Source organism: Panthera onca, chromosome D2, assembly GCF_046562875.1.
Source record: "Panthera onca isolate mPanOnc1 chromosome D2, mPanOnc1 haplotype 2, whole genome shotgun sequence".
Classification (NCBI taxonomy): domain Eukaryota; kingdom Metazoa; phylum Chordata; class Mammalia; order Carnivora; family Felidae; genus Panthera; species Panthera onca.
Window position 1 is genome coordinate 75,086,762 of NC_138349.1, and position 25,527 is coordinate 75,112,288.

A 25,527-nucleotide genomic window follows, 5' to 3' on the forward strand; every position below is an offset into this window, starting at 1 on the left:
GTTATTATCCCCACGTCATGGTTGAGGAAACTGAAGCTAGGAGTTCAGTAACTTGCCCAAAGTCACACACAGTCAGCAGCAGAGCCAGGACCTCACTGAGTCTGTCTGATTGGAGAGCTTCTGCCGGTACCCTCTCCATTGCACACAACCTCATTTTCTGGAAGGTTCCAAATCTTTCTTGCATTCAGTCGCAGACGCCAGTAGCAGAAAAGCCTGGAGGACATCAGTGAAGGCTCAAAAACCTCAAAACCCCTCACACTCGGCCGCTCACACGTAGCCCGGCCGCGAGCAGGCGTCCCCACGCAACCTTCCTTTCTAGAAGGGCTGTGGATTTGAGGACTGCCCTCAGACTCGAGCACAACTGCCCCTCTGAAATGTTTCCAGTGGAAGCTTCAGGCCACCTTCTCTCCCTTCCGCTGTTCCTGTCGGCCTCTTCACGCCCCTCCCCTTCGCCACTACCGAAGGACGCAGCCAGCTCAGCTGTGTGACCTTGACAAACCGTACCAGGCTGCATTTGTTTCTTCATTCAGTTCGTAAAATGAGCAGAATGATTCCTACACTGCCGAGTGGTTGTATGAATTAAATATAGTCCAGGGGCGCCTGGGTGGCTCAGTCGGTTAAGCGTCCGACTTCGGCTCAGGTCATGATCTCGCGGTTCATGGGTCCGGGTCCTGCGTCGGGCTCTTTGCTGACAGGTCGGAGCCTGAAGCCTGCTTCGGATTCTGTGTCCCCCTCTCTCTCTGCCCCTCCTCTGCTCGTGCTCTCCCACTATCTCAAAAACAGATAAACAACATTTAAAAAAATTTTTTTTAAATAAAAATAAAAAATAGATATAGTACAAAAAAAATAAGTGTAATGCGCCTGGCACAGAGCAGGTGATCAGAAAATGTGAGTGCACTTCTCTTGCTCTTACCTTCTCTCTCCGCTTCACTATTTTCCTTTCCTTCTCTGGGCAGCGGACCACGATGGCAATTTTCGACCCCCTGGACCCTCCAATCACTTTTGCCATGTTGTGAGTCATGGTCAGGGGGGGATTAACCATGCCCCTTCCTCGTGTCAGTTTTGAATCTTGCTACCTGGCCATTAAACTCTAGGTCTAGCTGCTGACGGAGCAGCCCATGCTGCAGACAGGTTAAGAATTTTCAACTATTCTGAAATAATTTCAGATTCTGCATCGGAAGGTAACCTCCGAGGCCCCGTGTTCCTCAGGCGCTGCTGGGAAAGACGATGAAGCACATCGGCAAGGCAAGGAGCTGCCTCAAAGGTACCAGAGTCTCCATTTCTGGAAAACTTTCATCCAGGCTGCACGGTACGGCTTCTCCCTCATCCCAGCCGCATCCCCGGGAGGCGAGCGGGCCCTCGGCCCCTCTCCCCCTGGCACCTCGCAGCCTCCTCGGGGGGCGGCAGGCAGTTCTGCGTCCCAAAGACGGGCCACACGGTCCATCTTGTCTTCTGGAAGACAAGTGGACCCCGGAGAAGGGGACTTGTCACATCAACCACTAGGAGCAGAAGGAGCTCAGCGGGGTCTTTTGGGTGCCCAAGTTGGGGGGATTCTGGCTGGCGGGAAGGTAGCCCGGGGAGAAGGGCTCTGAATGTGGGGTGCGGGTTTTGTTTGGTTTTTCAGAATTCTAGGAATTTCTGGAATTGTAGGTTGATTCTTGCTGGGGATAGACAGAGTTTGCAGGCCTATTCCCCTGGCGTGGGGGAGCTCCCAACAGCAGGCTCTAAGTGTTGTTTTGCAAACCATATTCCACGGAGCCCTGGGGTTCCACGGGGCTACTTGGGGAGCCCATGGAGGGTGTGGGGTCCCCCTCCACCTCTGAGAACCCTCCCCCATCTTTCATCCGCTTTCGGTATTGGGGTTCCTCATGGGGTTTCATGGTAGGAAGAGCTCTGTAGCCAGGAAAAGCCTGAAAGCCTCTGGCCCCAGTCAGAAGGCGACCCGGGGCACCCTTGCTCTCCCTGGGAACACAGTCAGCCCCAGGGAAGCGCCCGGGGCTTACGCGGCCCAGAGAAGCCGACTTCCCAGCATGGAGAGGCGGGATGGCCGCTCCCTAGCCCATCAGAGCTGAAAGTTACGATTTTCATTTTTAAAAGCTTAGGGAAAAATGCGCAAGGGCCAAATGTACGGCAACCTCTGAGAAGGACCCCCTATGTCAACTGCCTACTGTCTTCTCTTGAGCCCTGAAAATGGATCCGGGGGGGTGGGGGGGAGGTGAGAAAACCCTCTCACGTCTAACCACGAGTCCGGGTTCTAGAGTGTCCCCTGGGCCCCTTCCGCTTTTGCCTGGATGGCGGATGGCTTAGGAGGCAGGCTGTGGGATGGGGGCGCTGGGTGACCCACCTTTGGTTCTGATTTACCGAGGGTGAGGTATAGAAGTTCACCTAGGACAAAGCCAGAGCTAAGAGAAGAAGGTTGTCGAGGCTCAGATTAGGGATCCCAGACCCAGGGAGGGACGGTCCAGGACGCTATGACCGGAGACGGTATTCCAGGGTCATGAGGTCTCTGGGTCCCCCCTTCCTGAGGTTCCACCCTGAGTCCAGTGGAGGCCTGGAGGCGTTAGTATAAACAGAAGCGCAGTCACGGCCCAGCTCTTTGCCCAGGGCTAGACAGAGCAGTGTAGACAGGCCGCTGCCCTTAAGAAGTTTATAAAAAGCACAACCACCCCCGCAAGCAAACTCCCTCTTCCTCCCTGGGGCTCAGCGGCTTCTGACACGTGGACCTCAGTCGCCCACTACCTCACCTGACAGTTACTGCCAACTTGGGGACATTTCTCATCTTCCCCCCTTACTTCTGTTGGCAAATGTGTGTGTATTTATTGTACATGTGTGTGCTCTCAGGTGCATGTCGGGGAGGGTCTGTGTCCCCTTACAGCCAAAACTTATCCTCTGGAGCAAAAGCAAATAAAATTAAAAACCAGCATTAATTATGTTTTGGATTGACTTCACAGAGACCTGGGAGCGTAATTTAAATAAAAACTATACTCATGACTCCAGTGCCATGCTTCTTATTTGAATTTTAACCGAATTTTCCAACCTTTCAGCCAAGCCAACACTCAGGCAGATTTACGGTTTTCAAAAGCTCAAATCATTCTAGGCTTCTACCTGCTTGAAGAGGCTGGGGATTCTGGAACTCAGGCTTGATTGTGTCCCTGCCTGTGCGCCCCTTCCCATTTCCTGTGGCTTCCTGACTCACAGTTGGCCTGCCAGGTGGACAAGACGCTCCTGACGCGTCAACGGATCCGCCTTCGGGTCAATGTGCACTGGGGTGCTGCTTGCTCCCTTCGGCGTGTCCCAGGTCCTCTGACCCCATGCGACTAGAGCCCTAGTCCGTTCTGTTATTCCACTCTCCCTGCTCACCTGACCTCCCCAGAGCAGGCAAAGGGCTGTTGCCTGGGGCGGTCGGTGAGAACGAGTCCGTGTCACCCTCACTCGTCAGCCCCTTCCTGATACCAGGGACAGATCAGACTGTCCCTGGAAACCGTACGGGGATAAGGACATGGGAAGCCTTGCTTGTCAATGGATTGAACAGAGAATCCCACGTTCATCGACTCCTGTCACCACCAAGCCATCGGGTTTCCTTTGACTTCGTGGGATAAAATCTGTAATACAGACATCATACAGATCTCCTAATCTAGACCCATGGAAAATATATGTGTATATGTTATGACCTGAGCCGGAGTCAGCCGCTTAACCGACTGAGCCACCCAGGCGCCCCAACTCTGTGCATTTCTAATTGGTATTTGCTGCAATGCTAGGTGTATTCCTGACAGGAGAGAACTTTCCTTTTGACTAGGTGTCAGTGAAAACAGAATTTTCTCTGCATGATTGTATACACCTGTCAGCTGAAGGAACTCTCCACAGTCCAGATGCTGGCCCCACACGTTGCAAATTCTGCTTCTGCGTTCCTGTTGATCTGGTTCTGGTTGCTGGTGTCTCAGGATCTATGTATTCTGTGATACACACCCAGGCAGTGCCACACGAGCCAGCACGGGGGATGGAGGGGTATCCGTGGGAGCCACTTCTACACCAGAACAGTGAGTAATACCTTAATGTATGCTGAGGAGACTGCAAACGGCATAAATATCCTACTAAATCCAAATTGTATGTCTCCCCAACTCAATTTCCCCTTAGCCAGATCCCCAAAATGCTCAAAACCACTTCAACACCATAACAAACTGGTGAAACACATGGAGGCAAAGGTAGGGTGGAAAAATACAAACATCTTAACCTACCCACCTTGCTTTTGCAAATTGTATAAAACACACGCCCATTTGCACTGACTGCCATGGCGCCTCCAGGTCCATGGTAGGGGCTGATGCACGTTAGGGATCCTGACGCTTCAACTTTGTTAACCTTATGGTAAACCCATCTCTGCAAATAGGACTTGGTAACGGTTGATACAGGAGATGAGGGAAATCAAGTATTCCCGCTGCAAGGTGGAGCTCGGGCAAAGACTTGGAAAGCTCAGGACTGTGTGTCGAGCAGGGAAAAGCTCGTTTGGCAGAACAGCTGTGGGCAAGAAATGAGGCAGAGGAAGCAGATCTCAAAGGCAGGCCAAGTGCAAATCACAGAGGTGGCAAATGTGGGGGTAAGACATCTTCACGTCAACTGTTCAGCAAGAGGTTTCGCAGACTTGCACACCCAAGCCAGGGACTGTCCCTCTCAGAACCTGGGTCTGGGATGGGTGGACAGGAGGCAGGGAGGCCGGCTTGGAAGCATCAGCTGCTATGTGCTGCATTTTAGAATTCTTTGGGACAAGAACAGTGGGACATTCAACAGAGACACACACTGACTGGCCAGCCCTGAGGTGATGCTGACTCCTCTTCCAGCCCTGACCTTGTTCGCCATTAGATGTGACATTAGCCCTTCTCGCCGCGCGAATCTGTCCTCACCCCAGCTTTACCTGTGTGGAAAGAACCAAATCCCAAAAGATCTGTCTTGATCTCTAGAACTGCGTTCCATACCCCCTCCCGGTCCTCCTGGAGGGCTGACTCTTGGGAAGCTCGATCCTGCCCTGCCCTCACTTCCTCTGAGTGCCATTTCTGCCAGCCTTCTTAGTCTAGGAGGCGAGAGGAGGCTGTGACTTCTTTTGGGCAAGAAGTAAAAAGCCTCTGGAGGACAGAAGACTTGGGAACAGCATGGAGGAAACCCAGTGGAGAGAAACTAAGTGTGAGCAGCAGCTACGTGTGTTGGCAATTAAATGTGCAGAGCACAAGGCGGAAGGATGGCTCAAAGAGAGCATGGATGGACGCAGGGGGAAGGAAGAATGTTCGTGCATTTAGCTGAAGGAGCAGCACACGGTGTGGAAATCGATGCACTTCGTCGTGGGTGCGTTCCTTTGGAGGACAGTGGCAAGTCCAATTTGGCATCCAGAGCTTTAGAGCTTCCTGTTCTTGAGCGTTGGTCATGGAGAGGTTGGAGGGTCTCCCTTACCTTTTGCCCACCCCACCCCCGACCCCCGTTCCCAGGTGGGACCTGACCAGGGCCCTGGTTTTAATACCACGATGGCACAGGGGCCTAGGCTTCCTCATTCAACAATATACGCCTGAACCAGGGCTCGTGTTGGCGGGACACCGCTACAGATGGGCCTCACCTACACCCATTCTGACTGGCTGGGACTCCTGTCCACAGAGAATTCTTTTTTATTGTGTAAAATGTACAGAACATAAAATTTACCATTTTAGCCATGGTTAACTGTACATTGGGTGCCATTATGTATATTCACACTCGTGGGCACGCCCCCACCACCATGTTTCTCTGGAACTTTTCCACCTTCCCAAACTGAGACTCTATCCGTGAAACACTAACTCCCCATTCCTCCCTTCCCCAGGCCCTGGTGGCCACCATTGTACTTTCTGTCTCTGTGTATTTGCCTCTTCTAGGTCCCTCATATAAGTGGACTCACACAATATTTGTCCTCTTGAGATTGGCTTATTTCACTTAGCATAATGTCCTCAAGATTCTGCCATGTTGTAGCCCGTATTGGAATCTCCTTCCTTCTTAAGACTGAATAATATCCCATTACATATATTTACCACATTTTGTTGATCCATTCATGTCGATGGGCACTTGGGTTTTTTCCACCCCGTGGCGTTTGTGAGTCGTGCTGCTATGAATATGGCTGTACAAACATCTGTTTGAGTCCCTGTTTTCAATTTTTTGAGGGTATATGCCCAGAAGCAGAATGGTTGGATCATATGGTAATTCTATGTTTAACTTTTTGAGGAACTGTCGAATATTTTTAATATCACACAACCGATACTCAAAAATATATACAACTGCTACTCAACATCTCCACTTGGGTGTCTAGTTAGCATCTCAAAGTCAAGATACCCCAAACCAAAGTCTTGATTTTCCCCGATCTTCCCTACTTCCACAGATGGACTCACCACACAGTCAAAGCTAAAACCCTTGACATCACCAGTGGTTCCCTCTTTCTCTCACTCTCCACATCTAACCCATCAGCAAATCCTATAAGCTCTACCCTTGAAATACAGCCAAAACCAAATCCCTTCTCGCCACCCCCACTGCCATCACTGCACCCCACGCACCATTACCTTTTACTCTGACCGTTGCAAGAATCTTCTAAAATGTCTCCATTTTTGTCCTTCTATCACCTAGTTTTTTTTAAGTTTATTTATTTATTTTGAGAGAGAGAGAGAGCATGCACCAGTGAGGGAGGGGCAGAAAGAGAGAATCCCAAGCAGGCTCCGCACTGTTAGCACGGAGCCCGACATAGGGCTTGTTCTTGTGAACCTGGAGATCATGACCTGAGCTGAAATCAAGAGTTGGACACTTAACTGGCTGAGCCACCCAGGCATCCCTACCACCTAGTTCTCATACGGCGGCTAAAGGCAGTCATTCAAAATGTCAATCATAGGACTTCACTCCTCCAATCAAAACTTCCAATGGCTTCTGGTCATAATTAGAGACCACAAAAACCCTAAGTCATTACCATGATGAGACAACCCATCCCATGGCCTCTCATCCTAATCCTTTTGCACATCTGGCCCCACTGGCCTTGACTCTTCCTCAAACAGCCATTGGGTCCTGCCTTGGGGCCATTACCCTGCAAGGTGCTTCTCACAATTCATCACATTAAATGCCAGCAAATTCCAGATGCCACCCCATCTAGAGGGCTCATCCAACGACCCTAAGACAGAAGCTCATCCCCATTTGCTGATTCTGCTTCACTTCTGCTCACACACTCAGTTCTACCTGGCCCTACCGGATCTGATTGTTTACCTGCTGGTTGTCTATCCCTCCTTCTAGAGCATAAGCTCCATGAGGGCAGGGAGGGCTTGGATGGCTGCTGTATCCCTAGGGCATGGAAGAGTGCAGGTCACTGAACTTACAACCCAGAGCGACAAAAGCCCTTCCCATCGGGACGTGCATTGGCACATATTTGTCTCCAGGCCGGTTCAGGTCTGTGGACACAAGGAAAGGAGAAAGTACCAAAATCCACTGCTGAGACACAGGGGCAGATTCAGTCAGTGCTTTGGGATTCCAGGGGTCTGTGCCTTGTAGTCCTTAACTTGTGGGGTCAGAGCCAGCCAGCCCTGTCAGCAGAGTGTGGAGGGCACCCTTAGGTGACTAAGTGCTTTAGGAAGGCCTCAGGACCACAGACAGCTTCACCACTAACTAACCTATTGTCATATCTTAAGTTTTACCCTTAGTAATTCTTTTCTTTGTTTCGTCCTCTCACTAACTTTATACCCATTTGACTCATGAGAAACCCATCCATGAGCAGGTGGAGCAGGGGCTGGAACTCTGGGGACCATGTCTTCTCCACCAGGTCGGACCACCTCCCAAGGGCCCCCCTGACCTCTTGAGTGTGATTATCCTGGGACAGCTCTGTACAGAACTCTCTTAATAAAAGGCGCTCTTCACATTTACAGCGTTAAGTTTTCAAGATACGGAATGGAGAGAATGAATGCTTAAGGAGGGGTGACGGGTCGGCGTCTAGAGCGGTAGAATCAAACACAGCCTCCAAAGTACTACCTGGTTGTTTGGGGTGCGAAAAAAATCTTTGTCCTGAGGGCCAGAACTTTAGTGTAAACCTGGCATTGGGAAGGGGTAAGGCCCTGAGGACAAATAGTCCTTACTGAGAAACACTTGGATGATCTTGGAAAGAGATAGTTGCATTGAAAGGGGCCAGTGCTTGGTCATGAAGTGAAATTTGGGTGTCATTCTTCCAGAGCCACATCTGCCCCATTTGAGTCACTTGAGCTTTCCAAATGATCATCTGGTTCAGCTCGCCAAGGGTGACCGTATAAGCATTTTTCAAACAAGTGTGCTCTTGAGAATGGAAGGGGGGTGGTACGCCCAGTGACACCGGCACAAGAGTAGGGCTGGGACTCTCCAGGCTAATGGGAGGCCAAGTCCCCTAAGCATCTATCTCTTCTTCGAACCATGAGGAATTGAGTCATGATCTAGTATTTTAATGCACCAAATAAGGAAGCAAGAGTCCCCAGCCTCACCATCATCACTGGCCTCCCTGCCTCCCCTGCTCCTGTCCCCTGCCCCCGGGTCTAATCTGTGCCTTTTCCCTAAAGGGCTACGTCCTCCTCTGGCTCTCTTGCATCAGATACCGTCACTGGAAAGCGTATTTCACCTGCACTTTCCTGATCGCCACCAGCTTTCCCGGGCAATCCCCTTTGTAAGGGGCTCTTCTGGGCACTACGTGCACTCTTTAGCCCTCAGCAGCCCCCTGATGGTCTGGTGGGGGAGCCTGTCCTTCCGGGGTTGCCCCAAGTCGCTGGCCACAGGCTTTGGAAAAATCTCTTCACCAGGGTGCTGCTTACACTCATCTGTTTGAAAGCTGGTTCCCACGCCCTCAGGAGGAGCTAAGCACACCAGAACTACTGAATGCAACTTTGCTAAGATCAAAGTCAGAACTTGCCGAGGCTTCGTGTCTGCAACTACCTAGAAATCCCTCTGCACTCCCCCGGGGAGCAGAAGAGATGGCGAACAAGTGTGCAGGGGGCAGCGAGAATTCGGACCCAAAGAACACTTTCTGGAGCTCGTTTCCTACAGCCTCTGTCAATGGCCTGAGCTCAGCACGTAGTAGCTGTTCGGTAAATATCAGCAGAGCGATTGCACGATCAGTTCCACTGTTGAGTCAAGGCAGGGGGCCTGGGGCTTCATAGCAAATTTTGGAACTCTTAGAGCTCTCAGGAAGAGATCGTAGAAGTGGTCAAATCCAGTCCCCCTCATCGGTTTCAGATTAAGACACCCAGCTGAGGGTCCCGAGAGGTGAGGTGACCTGTCCAGTTTTGCGAATGTCAGAGGCAACGCCAGGCTCAGGCCTCCCGACCTCCCCTCTGTCCATACCACGTGGCCGTAGGTCAGCCGGCCCTCTGACCACAACCGCTGGCCTGATGTCTTAGAGCCATGACCCAGAGGCTCAACTTCAGCACCAGACACCCTCGCTCTGGCCTGTGACCATAGTGCTATGACTGACCACACACCCCAGCGGCCCCCTACCCAGCAAAGTCACTCTCTCCTCTTGGTGTTATTCCCCCCTGGCATGCTGCCACCCTGCCCCTCTCCCCGCTGTATTCCTGTTGGCTCAAGAGGTCCCTGCCTTCTGGCCCATTTTACCAGGAGTGATATCTTTTCCGTTTTCCTCTCTCTAACATTGCAATGCTACCTACCACTCATATATGATATGAAAGGACGACTTGCTGTGTGACCAGGGACCAATCGATCACCATCTCTGGGCCCCCTCTGGGATCTGTGAAATAAATACGATGCTGCCAACCTGTCACACAGCAAGGCTGTGTCCGAATACGTATGCCATCGTGTAAATATCTTGGAAATACATAGTCCAACAACAGCCGGTAAATGGCTTCTGCTGAGAGCATTTCTTGGAGAACTTGAAAGAGGACTTTTCTCTCTGAGATGAAAGAAACAGGATGGCTCTGAGCAGCTCTAAGCTGTGGGTGCTCTGTCTGAGCACTCAGCCCGGAGCCCAGCATCGGCTTTGGGTAGGGGTGGGGGGAGGAAGGAACTAGAAGTCTAGGGGTGAGGATGTCGTGTGGAGACTCTCTTCTTTGAGGAGCCCCAAGTGCTCCTTCTCGGGGTCTGTCCAGGCCACCTGCCCCCAGCAACGGCCGGTGAGGGGAGCGGCCATCCCTTCTCAGCTGGGTCCCCAGTGCTGAGATAGCGCTGGGAGCTGCTTTTAATTAGAGGCCCTCCTTCCCTGTTTTCCTCAGGCGACTGGTTTCCGAGTTTCCCACACCCCTCCTGCCTCCCAAGAGCAATGTTTTAAAGACTCCAAACCGTCTGGAATAAGAAAGGAGAACGCTGTCATTCTGCGAGCTGCATGATGGCTTCTGCTGGCTTCCCAGTCATTTGGGGGTGGTCAGAAACACGACCCTGCCATCCAGGCATGGCCTAGGGAGCCTGGTACGACCTTCTCCTTCCCAAGCCACCAGCTCTGCTTACCCATATCGAGCACCTGCCAGGCCCACAGATTATCAAACATGGTCTCAGCCAGAAGCAGCTCTTAGGGACGGCAGCTTGACTTGTGCTATGACAGAGATGTAGACAGTGTACCCCTAGACATAGAACAAGGCCAAGGAGGAAGTAACAATGGAAAATCTGGCCCGGTTGGTTTTATTCACTAGGGGCTCACGTGGAAAACGCAGCCCTCCCCCTACTCTGCCGTCAGGCTCTGATCCGGATTAGAATCTGCTCCCTCACATAGCTGACGGAGCCCACGTTCGTTTAGAACACACGGAGCTCTGGACCAGCTGCCAGATTCGGCAAACAAAAATACGGGGTGCCCAGTTAAAGGTGAACTTCGGACAAACAACACATAATTTTTGAGTGTAAGCATGGCCTAAATATTTCATGGGACATACTTTTCTTAACCTGGTATTTAGGGCATATTTGCACTAAAAATGATTCACTGTTGATCTGAAATTCACATTGAACTGGGCGTCCTGTATTTTATCTGGCAACTCTCTTCTGAGGTCATCGGAGAGTCCCAGACCATAAACCAAAAAGTCCACTCTACCCAACAGTGGGTTACGTGGGGATGCTTCACAGTTGGGGGAGATTAGCAAAACCAGGAGGAAGAAAGTGGCCGTGTGTCACCAGGATGGAAGAAGACAGGGCTCTAATCACAGAAGCATCCACGTCATACGTACCTAGGCTTGTGCTGTTGTTTTTTAAAAATTTTTTAATGTTTAGTTATTTTTGAGAGAGAGAGACAGAGACAGAGACAGAGCACAAGCAGGGGAGGGGCCGAGAGAGAGGGAGACACAGAATCTGAAACAGGCTCCAGGCTCCGAGCGGTCAGCACAGAGCCCGACTCGGGCCTCGAACCAGCCAACCGTGAGATCGTGACGTGAGCCGAAGCCGGACGCTCAACTGACTGAGCCGCCCAGGTGCCCCTAGGCTTGTTTTAAACTATCAGCATCCAAAGGGAGAATGAAATGACAGAGACGGTCCCAGGCAGGGCCTGCTGGGTGAAGCTGGTCTGCTCAGAGGCCAGAGGCTTGACCGTAAAAGGAGGAAGGACAGTGGCCACCTCTAAGAACTCGCACTTTAGCCCAGTAATTCCCAGCCCTTTTGCTATTGCTGTCCCGGTCATGGTCTGCTTTGATGCCTACTCTAGCCCCATGCCAAATATGTGTCATGTGGCTGACATCGCGAATTTTCCCTCAGCTCAAACCTGATTCCGCTCAAGAATGGTTTCTGAACATAGAGAACTCTCAGACGTCAAACGAACAGGGTCAAGAATCTCGGCCGTGGCAACCAGAAAGTTCTAGAAGATCACCAAAGGCGAGACGGGAATAGGAGCTCAGATGAGGAGGGCAAAGCCTCCACCACCCAGGGGTCCCTTTCTGGGGGAAGTGACCGAGTGGAGTCTGGAAGAAGAGGAGGAGCCTGAAAACCGGCCCCTGGCTGGGACCGGTGGCCTTCTCCGAGAGGCCCCAGGCTGGGCCCGAGCCCCAGGGGGACAGGGCAGGCACATCCCCGCTTCTCAGGAGCAAGAAGGGGACGCCTGCTGCTTCCTAGAACATTGCGGTTCGGACAGTGAGCAGCTCTCCCGGGTTTCCTCTTATGTAAATGATCATCAACAATGCACTGGGCCCACGCGTTGCATAAACCAGGCCTGATATTTTAAACCCTCTCCGTTCACGGAGCATTTTGCGTTTCCTTTGTTCTCCTCTCCAGTTTCCCACTTTGCCGACCGAGCTCTGAAGAGCTGCACGTGGTCGATAGGGAAGTGCTGTTTGGGCGGTGGTGAGAGGCCATCCCCTCTCTCTGCACGTCTCTAGTTTCGGCTTGGATATCAATTATAGGCTTTTACATAAGAAGGCTAATGCGCTTTCAAAGCAGGCAGATCACCCCCTTCCCCCCCCATGTTTTGACAGTTTGGCTTGAGTTGAAATATAATTAAACTTTTCGAAAACAAGGGCTTTGAAACTCAATCTCCACACTGTTTACACGTCTTTTTTTTTTTTTCTTTCTTTCTTTCTTTCTTCCTTAAGAGTCGGGTTTTTACTTGCTGCAGTGCAATTAATTCGCCCTTCACTTTCCGCGCTCAACACAAACGCTGGTTTGCAGCATTCGGCCTTTATAGGCTGCAGAGCCGAGAGTGGAAAAAATAAGATCTGGAACAGGATGAGCTTTTGATGACACCTCCTCATGACAGACACATTTGAAAACCACCACTGGTGACTCACTCACATTCTGCGCATACCCTCTCCGAAGCGCAGGAAGTGTGGGTATTTTAAACCCTCGGGCCATGAGAAGTTTTCGGAGGCGTCTTCAGGCTTGGCCGGCGCCCCTCCCGCCCAGGGAGCTTGCCGTGGCCTCGCGAAGTGTGGCCTAGCTTTCTGCCAGCCTCTCCCGCTTTGTTCTCCTTGCCCTGGTTTTGCTTTCATGCTGGCAAGCCCAGTCTAGAAAGTACAGAGCTAGCGAATTTCTAAAACCAACAAAAACTTACAAAAAAAAAAAAAAAAATCAGCAATGACAACAGAGCCCGGCGGTTGGTAAGGGAGGGGGGGATCAGATATGGTGCCACAAGATGTCCTCAGGCGGCTCGCTGGGGACCCAGCCTTGTGGCTCTGCGGCCAAAAAAGAAAGAAAGAAGTAGGGTCCCAGCCGGCACTTTCACTTCTAAACCCGAGTCGTCAGCTGTGGGTAGTGAGTCCTCACGCCTCGGCTTCACTATCTCCAAAGGCCAAACGAACAAGAAGGGGTGGGGGGTGGGGGGTGGGGGGAGCGGGCGCGAGATACAACTGAACTGAAATCAAATGACCTTAGACGAAGGATTAAAAAAAGAAAAAGAAAACAAGAACTTGATGGAAATGAGCCAGATGTTGCCCTGAAAGAAGTTATAAATCCTAACCTTGTTTGGGAAAGGAAGGAGGCCCGGGGAGGGACGGCGAGCCCGCGAAGGGAGGCATCAGCGTCCCCTATAGATGGAGGGAAGTCTTTCCAGAACATCACCAGTGGGTGACGCGGAGGACAGTGGATTCATGGGAGAATCCACTCTGTGCTGATGTTTTTACTGGAATTGACGGTTTCCTAAAAGAGAAGGACTCGTGTGAGGGGCTGAAGCCCAGGCTGGAACATCTATAGTCCCTTTCATGTAGGGAAGAACCCTGAACTGGTTGGTCAGTTGGTCGCCCTTATAAGCCACAGGAGCCTCCCAAATATTACAGGCTACGAATGCCAGCTGCCTCCCCATCTTAAGAGAATCTAAAGCCTTCGCGATGGAAAAAAGTCCTGGAGTCTTTTTTTTTTTAATTTTAATTTTTTTTTAATATTTCATTTATTTTTGAGAGAGACAGAGTGCAAGTAGGGGAGGGGCAGAGAGAGAGGGAGATACAGAATCCGAAGCAGGCTCCGGGCTCTGAGCTGCCAGCACAGAGCCCGACGCGGGGCTCGAACTCACGAGCCGTGAGATCATGACCTGAGCCGATGTCAGTTGCTCAACCGACCGAGCCACCCAGGCGCCCCCAGTCCTGGAGTCTTACTAAGCTGTGGTGGGGGGGTGTCCAAGCACAGGGATCAGTCACCGAGGCAGCACGCGGGACACACAGGGATAGCCCTGGGTGATCCTCTCCCTACCACGACTGAAACAAATCACCACAGATCTGGCTGCTTAAACAACATGCCTCCATGGTTCTGGATAGAAGTCGGCCTCGGGTCTCATTGGGCTAACGCTGGAGGACGACAGGCCTGGGCTCCTCCCGAAAGCTCTAGGAACACTCTCTGTCCTTGCCCCCCAGCTCCGAGAGGCCACCTGCACTCCTTGCCTGGTGGCCTCCTTACTCCACTCCACCAGGGTGCCTCCCTCTGTATCTTTCTTCTATGACCGTGTCTCCTCTGACCTTCGTCTTCTGCCCCCTCTTCCACCTGTAAGGACCCTTGTGATTACATTGGGTCCACTTGGAGAATCCTGGATCATCTCCCTAGCTTAAAGTCAGCTGGGGGCGCTGGGTGGCTCCGTCGGTTAAGGGCCCCACTTTGGCTCAGGTCACGATCTTGCGGCTCGTGGGTTCGAGCCCCACGTCGGGCTCTGTGCCGACAGCTCGAAGCCTGGAGCCTGCTTCGAATTCTGTGTCTCCCTGTCTCTCTGCTCCTCCCCCTGCTCACAGTCTCAGTCTCTGTCTTTCCGTCTCTCTCTCCAAAGTAAACCTAAAAATAATAATAAAAGAATAATAAAGTCCGCAGCCTTAATTCCTCCCGTGACCTTCATTCCCCTTTGCCATGTAACCTAACACATTCCCAGGTCCTGGGGAAGGACATTCACATTATTCTGTGAGGAGCCATGGTCTCCTTTACCCGGGATTCTCACTGAGCGCAAGATCATTTCTCGTTTGGAATCACGTAATACAAATAATATACATTTACTATCTGCCTGGCATCGTTGTAAGCACTTCGCATGCATTTAATCTTCACGACAGTCCCGTGAGGCAGGTGCTGGTATTCTCCCCACCATATAAATGACAAGAAAGTGCAAGTCCATGGCTGGTAAAGGGTCCAGCACCCAGCCTTCTGGCCCAGACTCCAGGTTCATTACTACGAGGAGATAAATAGAGGGGCTTTGCCTTCCAAATACCAAGGACAAGAAGGCTTCCTGGCTCCCTGTTCCCTGTAAGTCCTCCTGCACAGAAGAGGGCTCCCTCTGTTACATCAAAGGCAAGGGAAGGTGAGTTATAAAGTTACGTTCATCGTGCTGGCCTTGACCCTGTCCAAGTCCTGGCCACATGGATCTGAGTTTCTAGCTAAGTATGTGGAGGAACCAGAGACATGCTCAGCCTTGTGCACTCTGCTTACACCGTGACAATAGGGGCCCAGGAGCTGCTGAGGCATGGAAGTGCCTTCACTGCTATGTTCCATGGGTGGAGACGGCCTCCGCCTGGGAGAGGAAGCAGAGTGTCGTAAAATGAAGTGTGGGCCACCTTCAGGAGACCCCGGAATCCGTTTGGTTGAAAGGGAGAGAGTGAAGTGTCCCAAGGGGAAGTTGAATGCTCATCTGTGTGTCCCTGGGTGGTGGAACCCTGTGGGAACAACAGAGACGTCCTCTGTGGAGGGGACCACCCAGCCACCCACAGCCTGCATGACTTTCCCACAGTGACAGAGGGAAGGCGGGGCCAACAACCCGGACCGGAGGTCGTCTCCCAGAGCCCCTTGATTGTTTCAGAACCCACTGCCTTCTTGGTCCAAGACGCAATGGCTGGGCCCCAGTTGGCACGATCAGCTGTAAACCAGAGAGAACAGAGAGCCAGCTCGAAGCTCCTCGGGGCCCCGGGAAGCAAGACTCAGGGAGCCTCAACCGCCAAGTTCCGCAAATTTCACAAGTTTGTTACAAACCCCAGAAGCGTTGTTTGATTGCTTAAAAACGATTTAATTTTTGCAATCTCCCAGAGAGAGGGTGCCTCAAATTAAAACTGGTGTCAAAAAAGAGTGGCTGTGGGGGATAAAAGATGGTTTTCTTCCAAGGAGGGGAGCAAGCAGGGGTGGAGAAGCACCCCAGTGCCAGAGCCATGGGAAGCCCTGAGGTCTGACTTCTGGGGCGTTAAGATGCCTGTTCCCACGGCGGAGCCAACCCTTCCATTAGGTCACCTTCTCGAGGCTCACCTAGGGTGCTGTCTGACACTTGTCCGAACTTTGTGCACCGTGAGAGAAGAGGAGGCCTCTTGTCCCAGTGGAGAAAAGGATGAGCTGGGACATCAGACAGGCCTGGGGCTGAATCACGGCCCGGCCGCTTCCTCCCTTTGTAGCCCCGACAGGTTACTTAGCGGAGCCTCGGGTACCTGAGCTGCCGAGTGAAGGGGAACGGTACCAACGGTGCCACCCCATCGGGGTGCCGAGGCGGGCCAGCACAGGACCTGGTTGTCTGTGGGGCCTGGACAGCGGTCAGCGCTACCTGCTTTGCACATCACCATCAGGATGGCCTTCCTACCGTAGAGGCCATCGACGGGCCGTTTGTGACCGTGCATGCTGCCCGTACAATTGTGACGAGTCCAGGGGTCACAGGGACTGGCTGTGTGAGGCACTATGCAGGAAGCTCTGTGCAGCCTAGGAGGGGAGCCAAGGTGGCCCGGGCTCCGGGACTCCGTCCCCAGGCGCACAGGGGTAGGCAGACCGCGTCTACAGCAGGTGTCCCCGGGTGCCCAGGGAAGAGGCGCCCACTCTGCACTAGGAAGGTGGGCATTTGCAAGTGTGACCCGGGGGACGTGTGCCAGGAACATTCCTTTCCGGCTACTTCACTTGAATGAAACGTTTCTGGCACAGAACCTGGCCCCACATTTTACGGTTTTCGCACCAGCTAGCTGGGTTGACCAAGTTGCTCTCGACATATTTCCATTGCTTTGGCTGCTAACGTCATTGCAGTCACGGGCGCACCCCCGTGTTCTCGGGCACCAGCCAAACACACATGCAGCTCTGGCTGGTTTCAAAAGGACCGCCCCCCCCCCCCCCAGGGCCCCCAGAGCCGCGGGGTCCCGAGCCACCGGCTGTGCGCACGGATTCAGCAGCGCTGGCTGGCACTCAGGGGCTGCAGGTGGGGAAGCCAGTGAGCTCCGGGTCTCCCATGGGGAGCCAAGTCACTTCCTACTTGGGGGCGCTTGGCCCCCTGACCTCTCACCCTGGCAGCGGGCGGGATGGCTAAAGGGAAGCAAAGCATGATCTGGGCCTGCAATCACTCACAAGCGACAACACGACACCCACTCCCGTGAGCCAACTGCAAACCACACGTGACTGCGTGGTTTCTGTCCGCTACACGCCTCTCTACCGGGAGCAGTTTCGATACTATGTTCGCCCCGGAGGTGGGCAAACTTGGGGGATGTTGCCTGGCACCAGAGGGGGGGAAAAGGCACAGGGCACGGTATCGCAGGACAATCAGCCAGCCCGGCTACCAGGACCTGGACGAGCTCAAAGGTCAGCCAGCGATTGTCAAAGTAGTCCCTACGGAAAGAAGCCAAGAGACGGCGGCAATAGCAAAATGGGACCGGGCAGGGTTTCAACGGCTTTCGGTGGATCAACTCATCCCATCCTCTCACGGCAAGCCTGTTTCGCAACGGGGAAACCGAGGCAGGTCAAAGAACAAAGCTGCAAAGTTACAAAGCTCGTAAGTGCTGCCACTGTGATTTGAGCCCTCGGTCTGACTTCTGACTCCAACTCGTGCGTCACCTTGAGTTGGACAAATACGGGGCATCTTGCGAGGCAAACGCAGAGGAATCTGAAGATGCCCAAAGTCCCCCTTTGGCAGAGAGAAAGGGACGCGGGGTCAGCAGCACAGGGTGAGGGAGGACGGGCAGGTTGGTAAAGGAGCTTCCCTCCCAGGGGACACCTTCTTCTCTCCGAGCCCGGAAGGGCCTGGGGAGACCGTATCACTTCACCAAAATGCATCTCACAAATGATGGAGAAGCACAGCCACCCCCTCCTGTTCCCCCAAACACTGTCCCCAGCGCCATTATGCAAGGGCCGATTACAGCGGCCCGTGGAAGTCACTTTCGTGGTCATGGTTTTCAACTGCAAACAAATGAGGAAACCACTTCAGGAAGAAGCACGTTTTACCAACCCCACGATCAGGGGTGCGGGAGACCCCGCTGCCGATGAGTCTCAGAAGGACTTACCGTGGGCAGGGGACAGCCGGGGATGGCCTGGCCAGGAACAAGGAGGGGGAGCCAGTGCTCGGTGACTGGATCTGGAAGTTGAACCTCACTCTGAAGAGCGGGGCGCTTCCTGGGAGCCGGCCTCTGACCCCTGACCCCTGACCCCCGGGGCAGTTCTGAGGAAACACCGAGGGGCGTATCCCAGGCCCTCTTGGCGGGTTTCCTTTAGGCTTCAGCCTGTCACCGCCTCAGCAAAGTGACGTTCTGTCCCAGCCCTGACCATGTGGGCCGGTGTTTACCCACACGGGACATTCCGGGAGCACCCCCTGTGATTCCCGCCACCCCCGGGCCGGTTCACAGCCACTCCAATCTGCTATGCATCCTGACCACGGCAAGGACACCTCAGGGGCGGGACTGGCAATGATGCACCTGGGTCCTCATGGCCCCACGACTCTCCAAGCTGGCATCTACCTGGGCAGGCGGGGCAAGCCGAGGGGAGCTGACCCCAGGAGTCTGGCCGTGAGAGGCAGTTCTCATGACTCATCCTCAGGATATGAGGGTGCTAATACCTACCCTGCAGGGTGTAACATGAGATACTTGCTCGTCGATTCGTCGAATATTCGAGCACCCACTGTATGTGGAGCCCTGGAAATGGCAGGATTTTGAAATCATTGGCTGGAAAGAGGAGGAGGGCTCGTTTCAAGGAGCAGAGCTCGTGGGGTGAAGGGTAGGCAGTGGGGAGGCCTGGAGGGGCTGCTGTCCTCAGGGGCATCTGCCCACATAGTACGCGGTGCAGGAATTGGCGGGTGTCCCACATCTTTGGGGTGCCGGGTAGCTTCTGCCAGTGGGGCCACTGCTTCCCTGGCCTTCAGGTACGTTCCTCTGGTCAGCCCCTGAGGTGGCGGACCACACCCTGTCCCTCACACCAGCCCCTGAGCCAGGGCAGGGCCAGCGTGCCAGAAGGAGACAAATCGGGCCCCATCCAGCGCGAAGCCTAATTCAGCTCCTGTCCCAGGAACCACAGCCACATCGATGTGCCTTATGTTCCTCGGATGGCGCTCCAGGTAGCCCACGGCGGTAGTCCCAAGATGGCCTCAGCAGAAAACAATCAGACCCGGGCAGCCCCCTGTCACCCAAACACCACCTCAGAGACCGTCACCTTCTCAGGCTGCCACGGGGAGGAGGGACGGAGCGCACTGGTCGTTCAGAAGCTGATGGAGACCGTCGCTTACCCCAGGCGCCGTCTCCCCCTTCCCCACCTCGGTCAGCTCCCATCGGGGGGAGGCCAACAGAGCCCCTTCAGGTGACCTGGCCTGCGGCTCACTAGAAGCCACCTCTTCTCTAGAGGTTGTGCCCCCACCTTGACGTAGATGCAGTGCCTGCCTAGGAGGGCCACGCGGATGCAAAAGAGCATCAAACTCAACTCTGAAGCACCAGGTCTTAGGCCAAGGCCAACTAACCAGGCTCCTCAAAGGTCGCGTTGGCCCTTTGCCCTTTTAGGGAGAACACTCCAGATCTGATGCACAGAGTGCCGGGCGGGCATGAAATCAGCGGATGTGAGCCTCTCCTCTCCTGGACTTACTGACCCCGTGACCTTGGGCAAAGCCGTTCACCTCCTGGTGTCTCCAATGTCTCATCTTTAAAATGGGCACAGTAGTGCTTGCGGGTCAAAACTAAGTCCTGTCTGTAAAAGTGCTTCGCGACTGTATGGAGATCTAGGAGCATAAAATAGTAACAGCATCAGGCATAGGCCTCCCGAGGAAGCAGGGAGCAGGTCAAAGGTACTCACGCTTATTCATGTTTCTGAATTCCCAGGATCTTGGCTTGTTTTTGCATTCTCCAGCCAGCCCGTGACAAGCCCTTCACTTGTGAACATATAATCTGAAAACTAATTCCTGTCTGAAATACAAGGCCATGGCTGACCTTGACCCTGGGTCCCTGACACACTTCCAGGGTGGAGGCTGCGTGGCACGGAGGGAAGAGCCGTGTCAGGACGGCCACATTAAACACACTTCCAGGGTGGAGGCTGCGTGGCACGGAGGGAAGAGCCGTGTCAGGACGGCCACATTAAACACCCCTGGTCTCTATATCTAGAGACCAAACAGATTTTTTTTTAATTTTTTTTTAATGTTTATTTATTTTTGAGAGAGAGAGACAGAGCATGAGCACAGGAGGGGCAGAGAGAGAGGGAGACACAGAATCCGAAGCAGGCTCCAGGCTCCGAGCTGTCAGCACGGAGCCCGATGCGGGGTTGGAACCCACGGACTGTGGAGATCACGACCAGAGCTGAAGTCAGATGCTCAACCGACTGAGCCACCCAGGCGCCTGAGGCCGAATAAATTTAGCTGGAACCCAAAATGAACTGGACCTTGGCCAGCAGATGCTTCAACATAAATTGAAACTCTAATCTACATCACTAATTCTGTGCTTCTTCACGCCCATGCTCCCCGCCAGGATGCGATGCATCACTGTTCCCTGAGAAGTGTGGGGCATTTCCTGGGCTGGCGACCTTGGGTAGGCTGGTGAAATTCTGGAATCTGTGGTTCGGGTCTCCGTTAGGGGAATCCTACACTGACTGACTGGCTCTTCTACGTAAAGGTTTTAAGAAAGCAAAGGTCTTCTTGGTAGGAATCGAAGAGAACTGACGTCCGGTTTTATTGGGAGGACCTGTCCTTCAGAGTCAGACGGATCTTGATTCAGTGGGGACTCCAGGGTGTCTGTGCAGAGGGCCATCTCTGTGAAAGGGAGGAGGCAGGGGAACCCCTAAAGTGTCATCGTGTCCCCTGCATATTCTTCTTACTCAGACTGTGTATTTATTTGGGGGAGGGGGATGTCATGGGGAAGGACGTTGCTGCCGGAGATGGGGCCGCAATGAAAACCTCCCAAACTGCCCCTTGACAATGTCATCATCTTGGTTCAGATTCAGGAACTGCTATTTCCCACCTGTGTGACCTTGGGTAGGTCACTCAGCCTCTCTGAGCCTGTTTCCTCACTTATAAAATGGAAATGATAATTCCACTCTGGCAGGTTTTCTTTTCTCTTTTTTTCTTTTCTTTTCTTTTTTTTTTTTTGGTGGGGGACCATCCGAGATACCATATTGGAAAGGGCTCAGCACAGTGCGGGCGTACGATAGGCACCCGACACAAGCACGTTTCTTCCATCGCTGGTCCCCAGATGTCTTAGGACCCTAATGAAGTATCCAGATGGGTACTGAGATCTGGAAAGTCAAAAAGAAAAAGAAGTTAGCAAGGTTTCGTGGGGGTTTGCCTTTCGACTTTGCTGCCCACCAACAAGTGTGTTCCGAGAGGATGTCTCATCTGCCCTCCACATGGTGAGCCCAGAACGCCAAGCAGCTGTCCTACTTGAAAGGGAACCTTCACAGACCCAACTACACAAGCAGTGCCGGGCCTACGGATGAAAAAGTCGCCATAGTGAATGAATTAGGCCAGCGGTTTGCCCAATGTCTGGAGGCGTTGTTGCTCTTCCCCCTCTCTCCCAGAACCCCTAGGGTCTGGACAAGATGGCGTGATGGAGGGCTACATGATACGCGTGTCCTCAGGACCAGGTTCCCTGTAAGGAGCCTCCAGATGCTCCTTGGAGAAGTCCTTGGGTGGGTGGGCAGGGAGCTACAAAATTTGCCAATGGCCGACACCATAAGCCCATTCATTCATTCATTCAAGGGAAGCCCCACACCTTTCTTAGAGAAGTGAAGATAATACATGACGTGTTCCTAGTCCCCACGCTCGAATGACTTGTCCCGAGTACAAACAATGCTGGCTGGGTTAGGAATTGAAAGTTGCAAAATTATCTGCCTGGAGACCTAAGCCAGGGGACTGAGGAGCCACACACCTGCCCTCTGTGTTCCCTTGCAGGCGCCCCCCCCCCCCCACCCCCTCCTAGGAATGCGGGCCCTTGACTCCTGTGCGGCCTCAGCCCCGGGTTCTGGCTCACGGCAGCCGTCGCGAATGGATCCTGGAGAGTCCCTTTCCTGCCTGCGCGTGGCAGCTTCCCACAGATTGGGAGTAGGGGGGATAAGCCATTTAAACAAAATTGCTTTTGAAACACAGATGAGTTCGAAATCTAGAAGAAAGGGTGCTTGGCAAGAGCTGTTTGGGATTTGGCAGATTCCGCAGCTCACGTTGTTTGACGCTTCCATAAACCAGCTGCTTCCACGGTTCCCGAAACATCAGCTCCCGAGGGAGCGAGGCAGCCCTGGGCTCTCTGGGCAACAACAGTTGCCTGCATAACATGAAACCTCTTCTGGGCGGGCTGTCCAATCAGCACCCAGCAGGCGGACCCAGGGGAGTGCAGCACCCATCCAAAGCGTTTTGTTTCCTTCCTCTCCATGGTTTCCCTAACAACAGGACCCCATCTCCCCCCCCTCCCCCCACATGCCAGGGCAATAGAGAGTCAGTTCAACTAACCATGTTTCCCAGCAATTGACATAATAGACTCCTCCCCAGGGAGCAGAGCTGTCTCCTTACCTGGGACCTCCAGAAGCCCCAGCCTCTAGGCATCACTGGAGGATCTGATCCAAGCCTCCAGTCCTGTGGACCCCTCCCTCTTCTCTCACCAAGGGAAATTCTTCACCCATCTCATCCCCAGCCTGTTCTTTCCATGCACCTGATCCTTGGCCTAATCGGAGAAGCCCCAGCCAGAAGGATACGTGCCCGTATCTTCCCTGATTCCAGAGTCCCTTCTGGCCCCTCCCCAGCACACCCCCAGTTCCTAAGCAGCTCGCAGGAAAACGCAGCCAAGACCTACCTTTGACTGGCTGTGCTATAGCAGCCAGATGAGTGAACCCACTGGGGTTTTGACTTCATTCATCAAAATGGGATCAGAGGGTTCTGGGTAAAAGTTTGTCAAGCTGAGTGAGCCCTGCCCAAGGCGTCATCAGGAAGGCTTCAGAGGTCTGGGTCAGGGTGAGAAAAGTAAGCCTTCCCTTTGTGGTTTGCTGACCCATGCTGTGTGGTCTTAAAGCCTGAGGATCAGGGAGGAGGCCTCCGGCCAAAATTCTGGGCTCAGATCTACGGGGCCCAAATGGATAGGCTTTCATTACGGTGAAAAATGTATAAAGATTAGCGGGTGTTTTTGTTTCCTTTTGTTCTCAGAACGTAGCTAGGGTTTAATACAGTTATCTTGAGGGTTTGGGATGGAAAAACATACCTAGCATAATTCTTGGCACGTAGTAGGAGGTCAATGTATGGCAGCCATTGACTTCTCCTCATCTCTGCACAGGCAATAGCTCCCGCCCTGCCCAGCAAGGCCGACTGCCCGGGAGTCTTCTGTGTCTTGCAGAGGAAGCTTCTGGGGATGCTGGTCTGGGGATACAGGTCCCTCCACCTGTAAATAGGTCGTGTCTTACTTACCCGTCTTCTACTCAGCAGAAGAAATCAAATGCGAGTGTTCATTGAGGACTGGGTTAGTCAAAATGACTGCTCTTTTCTGGTGTGCTTTATTGGAGTGTAAGGCAATCCCCGCTTACCGCGGGGGTTTCAATGTAACCGAAAGTTCCAGCGCTTTGTGGCCGGGCCGCATTCATTGCAGACAAAGCATAATGAGCCGCGTCTCACATTACCTAATCACACGGTGGCCGGCGCGGCCCCGGGCAGGGCTGTGGTGCCTCCATCTGAAGCTCAAAGGGCTTAAAGAAAACCCTTTCTTTATTCTGGAAGTAGTATTATCTGGGTTTTACAGAGAAAGATAGGGAGAGGTGAAGTGACCTGCTTTAAGACCACACAGTAAGAAGGGGCTGGGCCAGGAAGGGGGCCCAGGCAGCTGACTGATGGAGCTCCTTGGCAGGAAGAGCACAAACAGGAAGCTGCTCTCCAGGGAGGAGACCGGACTTGGTAACAAAGGCCAGTGCAGAGGAAACTGAAAAGCCTTGGCCTGAGGAAAGGTGTGCAAAGAACACCTTTATCCTTGAGGAAGCGGAATGCAGGATGGGAGGGACATCAAGACGCAGGGAGAGAACATCAAGGCGGCCGGAAGTCTGGGTTAGCAGAGATTTCTCCAGCACCTGGCAGGTGCCCATAGCCTGCCTCGTGGAGTGACCTCCAGGGAGGAGACTTATTACCCCTGCTTCCGTAGGGCGTTATTTTTTTAAAAATTTTTTTGCTTATTTTTGAGAGAGAGAGACAGAGAGACAGAGACAGAGTGCGAACAGGGGAGGGGCAGAGAGAGAGAGGGAGACCCAAAATCCGAAGCAGGCTCCAGGCTCCAAGCTGTCAGCACAGAGCCCGACGCGGGGCTCGAACTCACAGACCGCGAGATCATGACCTGAGCCGAAGTTGACGCTCAACCGACTGAGCCATCCAGGCGCCCCCATGTAGGACATTATTTTTAGCAATAATGATAAATGCAGCAATATTAATAATGGGTCAAAAAGAAAAGCAGATAGTGAATTTTTTTCTTTTTCTAACCCTTTTGTACATGGTTTTGCATGTCAAACAAAAAAAATACAATAAATAGTACAGTACTATAACATATATGATAGATTTGAACTTTTTAATGACATTAATTACATTTTACTTACATTAGTGTATGTTTTGGAGAAATACTGATACTTATATATTAGTGTATGGCAATAATGACTGATACTATAGTTTCTGATTTTGATAATTAATTTCTTTCCTGTGTCCATGACTTTGTAAAATTGGTCTTCATATTTTCATGCTCAGTGGCCAGCGTGGCCAGATTTGTCTACCTACCCTTGCTCCTGGTTAATCGGAGAACACGGCTTAGTAATTTTGATTTTGAAATGTGTTTTTCATGTAAAGCAATATAGAATGATGAATAATCTTAAGCAAGAGAATATGTATGGCAAAGAGTCATAAAAATCTAATTTCACAATAAATTCTAGAAATTACAGTACTCCTCAGAATCCTTGTTTCTCCGGGACCCTTTCTGCTGTCTTTCAAATGTCTCCAGAGTTGAAAATTTTTACATAAATAAACTCCAAGTGGCTACAACAGATTGACAAAATTGAAGTAACTCCAGCTTCAGGGAAGGTCACAGAGACTTTCATGGTAAAATATATAACTCGGTAAAATATATGAAATTAACAAAAATTCTGAGCTAAGGAAAAGAGAAATAAGCAGAAGAAGTCTAGCCAGGGAGGAAAAGTCACATCCAGTCTCTATACGTGGACCTCGTCGCTAGAGGTGACCTGTAAATTTAGCTCCATACTCTGGGCTTCCCGGCAGCCAAAGGGAAAAGGGTGATATGACCAGTCAGGGCATTCACACTGACAGCAAGGAAGCCCCTGTGGGAGAGCCTTAGGAACTGCTCCTTGTAAACCCCTGCAGAGGGTTCCCTTCAAGTGCCAGCCGCGTCTACCGGGGGAGATAAAGAATTATAGGACAATTGGCTTCGGCTTCTGTATCCCCTACACTTTGCTTTTGGTTTCAGACCTGGAAAGGATGAACTTGGAAAA

At 52.4% G+C, this 25,527-nt stretch overlaps 1 protein-coding gene and 1 long non-coding RNA gene across 2 annotated transcripts in view; one reads left to right on the forward strand and one right to left on the reverse strand.

Annotated features, from left to right (window-relative positions):
- Window positions 1-683: 683 nt before the first annotated feature.
- TBCE (tubulin folding cofactor E) overlaps window positions 684-25,527 on the forward strand; it is a 622,247-nt gene continuing 597,403 nt past the window's right edge. The window contains exon 1 of the mRNA XM_078434212.2: window positions 684-695. The gene's annotated coding sequence lies outside the window, so the exon portion shown is untranslated. The remainder of the gene's footprint in view (window positions 696-25,527) is intronic.
- LOC132685483 (uncharacterized) lies at window positions 21,121-23,655 on the reverse strand. Its single transcript, XR_009613127.3, has 3 exons — window positions 23,462-23,655; window positions 22,857-23,004; window positions 21,121-21,309 (listed from the first exon to the last, which is right to left on the reverse strand). It is a non-coding gene; the product is annotated as an uncharacterized LOC132685483 (long non-coding RNA).